This window comes from Silurus meridionalis, chromosome 9 (assembly GCF_014805685.1).
Source record: "Silurus meridionalis isolate SWU-2019-XX chromosome 9, ASM1480568v1, whole genome shotgun sequence".
NCBI classification, from domain to species: Eukaryota; Metazoa; Chordata; class Actinopteri; order Siluriformes; family Siluridae; genus Silurus; species Silurus meridionalis.
The window spans coordinates 10,739,306-10,749,004 of record NC_060892.1 but is presented as its reverse complement, the minus strand read 5'-3'; the positions used below and the strand labels follow the sequence as shown (position 1 = coordinate 10,749,004).

General features: G+C 37.9%; 1 protein-coding gene across 8 annotated transcripts in view; it reads left to right on the top strand.

Moving 5' to 3' along the window:
* Positions 1-6,384: 6,384 nt before the first annotated feature.
* LOC124390811 (A-kinase anchor protein 13) overlaps positions 6,385-9,699 on the top strand; it is a 77,740-nt gene continuing 74,425 nt past the window's right edge. For 6 of the 8 annotated variants that reach the window (XM_046856855.1, XM_046856853.1, XM_046856850.1 and 3 more), the window contains exon 1: positions 9,066-9,207. The gene's annotated coding sequence lies outside the window, so the exon portion shown is untranslated. Of the gene's footprint in view, positions 6,544-9,065; positions 9,208-9,699 lie in introns of those variants that run through there. The other 2 variants (XM_046856849.1, XM_046856856.1) reach the window with 2 other exon arrangements.

The window sequence follows — 9,699 nt, the reverse complement described above, 5'->3', positions numbered from 1 at the left end:
CTCAAATGATAAATGTTCATTAAATCTTGTTTTAAGACAGTGTAAATGACTGATTAAATAAACCCACTCTTGTCTGTGTGTAAAATTACCCATGAGGTCAGCCACCCACATCATTTCTTTTCTGCACTTCGCTTTGAGTTTCTTGAGGCTTTCTGGCGAAGCCTCGACCTCCCGCCAGCTGCACTTCCTCCCCCAGCAAGTCCTTTAACTTACAAAACCGCTTTTGTAGCCACACAAAGGCTGCATGTACTTCTTTGTGGCATGCTTGCTCCTCATCTCCCTACTTTTTTGCTTTTCTGCAGAGGAGACGTTGCGATTCAGTGCACGTTCCCTCTCCCCCGGCGACAAACAAGTGTGTTCAAGGGTGGTTCAGCATGGCCGATGGAAGAGATGCCTTTCTCCTGCTGCCTCCTATTTATTTAACACCAGAACTCCTTGCATGAGACGACAGTTTAAATGAAGGGACAGAGACTGATGCCTGTAGCAGCACAGCAATATAAACAGGCATGTGCTGATACTACATTTTGCAGTTTAGAATAGATTATAACTGTTATGTAAAATCTGGATAGCAATCAATGAATGTTAAGGGGTTTTTTTGTCCAAAGCTAGTCATAAACTCTATTTTTAGGTGATGTAATAGCTCAAAACTGAATACTGAAAAGGGCTTTTATTGTTCATGCACTGAGCTCTGACAAAACAAAATTTACAGCTGATTTTTTACACATACAGCTGAAATCAGATTCAGTATTGCATTTGCCAGTGTTATAACGAATTTAGCTGTCCTCGCTCCCCTAAGTGTCATTTCATTATGACAAATTAAAAAAGCAAAGCAGAGGACATTGCCTGTTTATTCCTGCAGGGCATATCTGGACTAGGAACACATGCAGCTAGAAGTAAACTTTCTGATTACATAGCATCTCTGGATGGTATTTCTATCTCAGTCAAAGACCTTGGTGTGATTATTGACCCTAGTCTTTCCTTTGAGGCTCACATGAATAAAATTACCAGGATCGCCTTTTTTCACCTTAGAAATTTTGCTTAAATTAGAAATATGATGTCATTACAGGATGCAAAAAAAATTGTTCATGCTTTTGTTACATCTAGACTACTGTAACGCTTTACTGTCTGGGTGTTTGAGTAAGTGCATAAAGAAGCTTTAATAGTTTAGAATGCAGCAGCAAGGGTCCTTACTAGATATAGAAAATATGACCACATCACCCCTGTTTTAATCAGTCTACACTGGCTCACAATTAAATCTCACATTGATTAAAAAATACTACTACTGACATATAAAGCACACAACCGTCTCACGCCGCAGTATCTGAGTGAACTTCTGTACCAATATGATCCTTTATGCCTATTTAGATTAAAAGGTGCAGGCTATTTGTTGGTACCTAAAATAATGAAGACTACAACAGGGGCAGATCTTTCTGTTATAGAACCCCCCACAGTTATGAAAAAACCCTCCAATCAGTGTTCGGGACTCAGACACAGTCTCAGTGTTCAAGTCAAGGCTGAAAACTAGTTTATTTAGTCAATTCTTAGGTAAAGGAGCAGATCTGGAGGGCTCATGGATATAGAGTGAGACTTTAGACTGGATATAGACTGGGATATTGTATGCTGTCCGCACTCTTACACATTTACTCAGGTTTGGTTGACAGTGGTGTGGTGGGTCGTCTCTTATCCCAGAGATTCCTCATGACTGTGTTACCTTCTGGTTCTCTCTTTTAGTCATGTTGCCATAGCGAGTCTTGCTGGAGTCCCCAACTGCACAGTGGCCTTAACTTTCATACAACAATAAGGACACATAATAATCCATATCCTTCTCTTCCTGTCACTCCTCTTCTCTCTCTCTCTCTCTCTCTCTCTCTCTCTCTCTCTCTCTCTCTCTCTCTCTCTCTCTCTCGGGTCGAGTTAAACATGCCCCTGAGGTTCCAGTGACCACAGTCGCAACCAGCTTGCTCACCAGGGACAAACTTACACTTACAAAACATCATATTAATTTTTATTACCATTATCTGTTATCATTATCTGTGTACAGCTGCTTTGAGTTTCATTGTTAAAAGCACTATACAAATAAAAATGAATTGATTTGAATTGAATATCAATAAGCAGTGGCGGGCCGTGCATTTGGTACCTGGGCCTTCAGTGGGGACTTACCCGACTCAATCCACCTTTTAATACCACCACTATCACGTCACAATTATAGAAACCATCAATACTACACAAAAGTGCAATATAACAATGCATGGCATTACAGAGAAAGAGAGGCATTGCGCATATGGAGGGTGAATACCATTTTACTGAGGCAAGCTCTAAACCTCTACACTACAACCCCAACTGTGCACCTACATCATCTGGAGCATAATTTGCACCGCTCCTTAGAGGCTGTAATCCAGTGGCGCACAAAACCTTTCCCGGGCTGAGACAAGCTAGCTAGTGTCGGGGTGGCCGACTTTTTCTCACATTGTCTAGCTTTTCTTGAAAATGTAGTTTTTAAGTATGTCCGCGACCAAATCAATTTATTTTCCTCCGTAGGCATAATAGAGCCTAACTCAGATGTATTTATGTGTACAGAGCGCTACAGACATGTTTTGCCAGTTGAACTGTATTAGTTTCATTCTGACCAACCATTCAGAAGACGGAAAAATGCTGACGCTATTCTGGGCCTGTGAGGCGAATTTGAAATCTGATTGGTTGAATAAACAGATTTATTTCTAAAAGAGACTTGGGTAAAAATGCCAGTACTACAGACTTTGCAGGCCCTGGGCAGATTAGATTAACATGGCAGCACATAGAGGCTAAATCTGATTGGACAAAAAAACTAACATCCACATACACATACTGGAAGCAGTGCGGCCAAGAAAAACGCTACGAAATAAAGAGAATAAACGGGAATAAATTAATACAATTTCATGGAACAATCAGAATTTAGGTTGTAAATGTAGGTCAGTGCTTCTTATAGTGTTTAGGCCAGCAGAGAAGGCTTTGCTGTCTCTGACGGCCTACCATTGTCAATAAGGCTTCTCAGTGGGTTAACATTAAGGGCACCTCAAGATAGGGGATCTATCGATCTATCGATCTATCGATCTATCGATCGATCTATCTATCTATCTATCTATCTATCTATCTATCTATCTATCTATCTATCTATCTATCTATCTATCTATCTATCTATCTATCTATCTATCTGTGTGGCTGTCTGGCTGTCTGGCGGTCTGTCCTTTAGGTTCTTTTTTCCCCTTATCTCCCAAAAACAGGCTTTTAGGTGGATTCTGATTAAAAACATCCTGTTAATAAATCTAATTTAGGCTGCCAGTTTGGCATCTGAAAAACACTGAGCTGTTAATTTTAGACAGAATGCTTGTATGGTTTCTGACACTATAACACATCTCTGGAATTGAATAAGTCAATGACCCTGTACATTTTTATTTCAATTAAAGATTTACATTATAAATACAATTATTTTAGTAATTAATTTAAACTGTAACATTTTTTCTGTAAATTTTGTTTCTTTTTTCGCTTTGCTTGTAAAGATTAAGTGATAAACATAGAGAGAGAGAGAGAGAGAGAGAGACAGAGAGAGAGAGATTTGTTTTTCCTAAACTCTGTATAGATACAAACACACCACACACACACACACACACACACACACACACACACACACACACACACACACAATAGTACACTTAGATGTATATACATTATTTTATTACATATTAAATTGTTTTCTTTTTATTACAACTACTTATTAATTTTCATTATTTTAGCTTTTCAAAATTATAAATTGTTCTTATTTTATGTTTATGTATACTTTATGTTTGTTGTTATTTGTTTGCTAATTTTATAATTCTGTGGCCATGCTTTGGCAATATAAATGTTTATATTTGTCATGAAAATAAAGCATCCTTTGAATCTTTTTGACTTTTAAATGTCATTATTTCAGTTATAGCAGAAGAGAACTTTTTTTTTTTTTTTTTTTACTACATAACTTAAGTTTAAATCACATGTTCACATAGGAGATTGTCAACACACCATACATGATTAAAAAAAATTCACATTGTTTATAAGATTGTAGAAGACATATTCTACAGTCTTTTCTTTTTTCCTCCTAGTGACCCATATTGCTAACTCTGCAATGTCGTATAGAAAGTAAAAGAACTTTTCCTTTGTTCTTTACAGAGTATTTTTTGATTGAAGCTGCCAGTGAAGTGTAGACCCCAAGCTTCCACTAGGTTTAAAACCACACACAAGCGCGGACATTCAATATTACAGTTTTTCTCAGTTACTTTGGAGCATTTCTCAGATCAGAAATGGAATTCTCAAAACTACTTGTTCAACCTCCACGTCATTTAGTCATTTGTGGTCATCATAAGAACATTTCTTGTTGCTTTGTTCAAATTGCGACTGTACATTAATTTGATTCAATTGTGGACAATTGTCTGCAGATTACTACATTATCAGTTGTTTATGTCATGTTGATCAAAATATATTATACTAGTTTCACCTAAATAGTCTTAACCCCCAAAACATCTCAACATCAGTTCACTGCATACGTTATTGAATGCAAAATGGTTAAACCATTTGTCATCATCTGTCATCTAAAATTTCCATTGACCTTTTTTTTGTAAATGTGTTGATGAATTGTGCAGATGAATCTTAAATAGCACTAATGAAGGAGAGTGTATGGCATCAGATCAAAAAATAATCAACGAGTTCTCTAAAACAGGTCAAATATGAATCTTGTGAACCTTCAATTGAAGAGTGTATACAGACAGAGCAAAACAATTTATGAAAATGTTCAATATAAATTAAATATGCAATCCAATAAATTAATTTGTGCTACTAAAATTTCTAGATGCATTACAGAAGGGAGTCAAATTTTGTGCATTTTCAGTCACTTTAATCTAAACCGAAGTTTATATCAAGAAATACTGTGCGATAACATAATGACAACATGACTTAACATTTTAATGATTTTCTTTGTAAACAATGTCAAAGGGACTTTTCATTCTGATGGGAATGACATGTTCATTGACACAAATATTTACTTTTTATAGATGAACTAATGATTTTGAGAAACGTACAGGCTTTTAAAAGGAATCTAATGTATTGTGCTGTTTGTACAAATTGTTTTGAGAATGCACTTATTGGTCTGCAAATATTAAGGATGATTCAAGAAATGCTCCAAAGCAACTAAGAAAAACTGTAATCAGCCACTGGTCAGGTCTCTCTCATTCCTTTAAGGAGGTAAGGGTCTGCTATACTTACAGAACATTTTGGTAAAAGCTTGAGATTCCTTCCAAATCCACGTCTTCGTAACAAAGGGTGAACAGTTGTTTATCCCGGTTCATTTTACCGGCCTTCTGCTAAAGGGCGCATGTGACCTCCATCCACTGGTGAGGTTGACAGTATAGGACACGCTGTGCTGCTTGAAGAAGAAAGGCTGATAACTTGGAATGTACATGGATCAGTCCTTGTCCTCCTTCTTCAATTGGGAGGTGGAAAGCTTCAGCTCTTAGCCAGTGCTTTCAAACCCCAAAAAAATTCAACCAGAATCTTTTGGATGCTGTCAATGAGGTTTCTGGGTGGGTCTAAAACCACAAGTTTGTGCCATAGAGTGGAGGCGATGAGGTTGTTAGCTATCAGGACTCTTCTTCTGTATGATAGATGGGGTAACAGACATTACCATCTGTCTTAACTTGGCTTGGACATTATCTTTTATGCCTTTCCAGTTTTTTTTAACATTATTTTCATTTTTACAGAGGTATACTTCCAGGCATTTCATTCCTATCCTTGACCATCTAATATTTTCTGCCAGTTCAGGTTGGTTGCCTTTTTAGGACCAAACCACAGTGATTCTGTTTTCTTCCAGTTCAGTTTGGCAGATGAGGAGCTCTCATACACTTTTATAGCACTCTGTACAGCTTGGATGTCTTCCTTCTTCTTGGCCATAACTGTGATATCATCTGCATATGCTGAGAGTTTGATGTTTTCAGGGTTGGTGCTCCCACTAATCACCAGTCCACTTACATTTTTCCTTAAATAACACAGCAAAGGCTCGATAGCCTGGCTGTATAATTGCCCAGACATTGCACAACTTTGTCTGATTCCCCTTCTCATTTGTATTGAAATGGAGTGGAGTGGAGAGAGAGAGAGAGAGAGAGAGAGAGAGAGAGCGAATTAAAGAGACAGAGAGAGAGAGAGAGAGAGAGAGAGAGAGATAAAGAGAATGAGAGACACAGAGACAGAGAGACAGAGGGAACTTTAAAGTTTGCTTGTTGCTGAATCACTACTTTAAAAGGTCGCGCGCCTCCTCCTCCTCCTCGTGATGTTGCTAATAGATACGCGTGCGCGCGCTGTGTGTCGCTGCAGAGCTCCGCGTTATTTTCCACATGAACTCCTTCCCATGAGTTTGGATTATAAACTTTCTCAGTGAAACTGGGCGATGTGATGTGAAAAGTTTCCTTGAGCCATGTTTAAAGACCGCCTGTAGTGTATGAAAAGAGGGAGAAAGTTCTGGTCGAGGTTTCCGAGGCTCAGGTAAGTGAAGCGGTGTAGTTTGTGTGAGAAATAGTTCACGTGTGAAGGACAGAAGAGACAATGAGCGGATTAAAATGTTTCCTTTTTAATACTGAACTCACATCACTGACAACATTACCGTGGGCTTTCCCTCACAGAAAAGTTTTTATATCTCAGAGTATACAGAGCAGAAAATCTCTCAGCCTACTTACACAATTACACAGCATTTATTACAGTAATATAGTTTCTGTGTAATACAGCAGTGAACCTGACAGATTCATAATGTTCAACCTATAACCAACTCATTGCATCAAATGGAGCTTTTCCAACTGATCTGATGAATTATTTTACATTTTGAACAGGCCCTGGTCTCATATATTATCCTAAAAAGAAATATATAAATATATAAATATATAAATATATATATATATATATATATATATATATATATATATATATATATATATATATATATATATATATATTATCATACTTGAAACGTAATAACTTATAATTTAAGGAATTGTTATAATAATAATAATAATAGTAATAATAATAATAATAATAATAATAATTATTATTATTATTATTATGATAATAATAATAATGGCCACAGCCTTGCACTTTACACCAGTGTATTTCAGTTTCATGTTTATGTAAGGATATCAAGATGTTGTTGTCTAGATTAAAACAACAGCACATAACAGATAGTTGAGAGAGAGAGAGAGAGAGACAGACAGAATGATAGACATACAGCGTGAGAGAGAGATACAGAGAGATAGATAGACTGACATCCACCGAGCGATACAGACAGATAGATAGACATACAGAGAGCGAGAATTCAATTCTCAGGACACATAAGGTGCTTTCATTTCCACTTTTTCAGTTCCTGGGTCGATCCTGAGATCCGTTAGGTTCCAGTCTGTATTCAGTTTCATATGTTCCTCTCTGGTTTCCTCTTACTCAGTAGGTGACTGTAAATGGTACACTATGTGTGTCACACTCCTATGTGAGTTAAATGTGTATCTGGTGCCTTGTGATCCCATCCAGACGCTTATTCTCGGATCCCAAACAGCGAACTGGGATATGCTGCAGATCCACCATCACCCTGACCAAGCAGCAATGAGAGAAACATCTGGAGTAATTTCTTCCAGTTTGCAGAGAGGGTATCTGTATCATGTGTCAGGTGTTACATATCAGTGTCTTATTGAAGATATTGGTTTGGTTCGTAATACACATATAAATAGAGGGGAACTATTTTCATCCCCTACACACAGGGGCTTTTGAGATGTCTTTATGACGCTGATGAACACTCCAGCCTACAGCAGACATTCTTAACTACCCACACTTCTAGGAAGAGCTGTGATGGCTTTTTCTGTTTTGTTTTGTTGCTTTTTCTCTAAGGCGGGCCGCCATGTTTGTTTTGGGCCTTTGTGAGGAAGCCAGCTCATGTGATTGCATGTTGTTACACCTTGCACAGCGAAATGTCTGGTGTAAAATTAATACTTCTAGCACACATTTGTAAACAGTGTCATGCTCTATGACCTGTTTATCTTAGGGGTCTATCTTATATTAGCAATTTGGCTCCGTGCTTATAGGAAAACAATCAGCAACAAGGTGGTGTGATGCAGTTGTTTTATTTTCTTATGATATCATGTCCTGATTAGGACTACCTTTTAAATGACACATCATTCTTTTATCCGTTTATTGCTTCATTTGCTCAAGATCATCCCTGCTATCAATTTTACTTCAGCCCCTAAACAATCTTCTTTCTAAGACAAAAACAAAAATAATAGCCGAGCTGAGAAACCGGAAAATTTCTCTAGTGGTAAAAAACCCTACAGCTTTCTTTTTATACAAAGCACTGGAGACTCCTTCCACTCTTTCCTTAAAAGTCTCCTTCGTGACTCTGATTACAAATAACACCGTTTATGTGGAACGTGTGCTGTACACATCTCTACCTTTTACTATGGAAACAATATGAAGACCAATTCTTAATCACAGCCAATCACAATCGAGAATTCACTCACACTGTGGTATAATGGCGAACAGGTAGCCTTAATTAAAAGTACAAAATGTATCCATACTGTTCGAGCTTGAACAAATAGCACTAAATAGCACAGAGAAGCCTCACCTCACCGGCACGACTGTTTTATTTATTGTGTTTACAAAGACAAGGCGATTTTATTGTCTGGTTTAGTAGTTGCTAAACTGGTATTTATGAACAACACTATTTAATGACACCTGCCTTTATTTGAAGTTTGGGTGTGAGATGAAAACATAACAGCATTCTACAAGAGCTGTAAACCATTAAACTGTAAAAAAAAAACATAAAAGATCAATGCTGAGTGGCTTTCGCAAGAATACAAGTGGAGGGTGAACCTGATAGCAGAACATTAACCTGGGAGGCCTCAGAGAGCAATGAGTAGCTTCCAGGGATACAACACACACACACACTGGGACACAACACACACCTGAAGAGAATGCTGCTCCTCCCCCCTATGCAAACGTCACCTCCCTTATCTCCTGCCTCGAGCACAAAGCCGCATTTAGCTTCCAGTAATAACAGAGCGGGTGACATAACGTGCCATGCACTGGAAAGACACAAAGACACTCTTTAAGTCGGACTTTCGCGATCAAATGCTGAGGTGTTGGATCCAACCCAGGTTCTACACGAGAGTTACGGTAGGAGTTCTTTAAAGCTAGAAAATGAAACCTGTCTAACAGCAAGAGAGACAAAGGAAAAAGTGCATCCTGTATGAGCTGATATAAAACAAACTACTTGTGTAGCACTAAACCCTAAGTGTTTTGACGATGGTTGGAAAACAAAACTCGAATGATTCGAAATTCTGCCTTAAATTTAGTAAGGACGTGTTAAGTGTGACAGTCTAGTTCCAAGTTTCAAGCTGTAGTGTTGATTTGATCGTAAATCGGACAAAGCAATAGAGTTTTATTTTTTTTGGCAAATTCTTTATTATTCTACCCAAAGCTTCGCTTATAGACTTCACCAAAGGCCAGAGATTTGCTCTTTACTAGAGGCAAAAAAAATCTACTTGAACAGTCCCATGTATGCTCCAAAAGGCAGATCTGTAAGAGTGAAATCTGTACGGAGTCTTGCGAGCTCTGCTCAACTGATTCAAAATCAGAAGTCTCTCATCAAGAGGAAAAGAGAAGTTT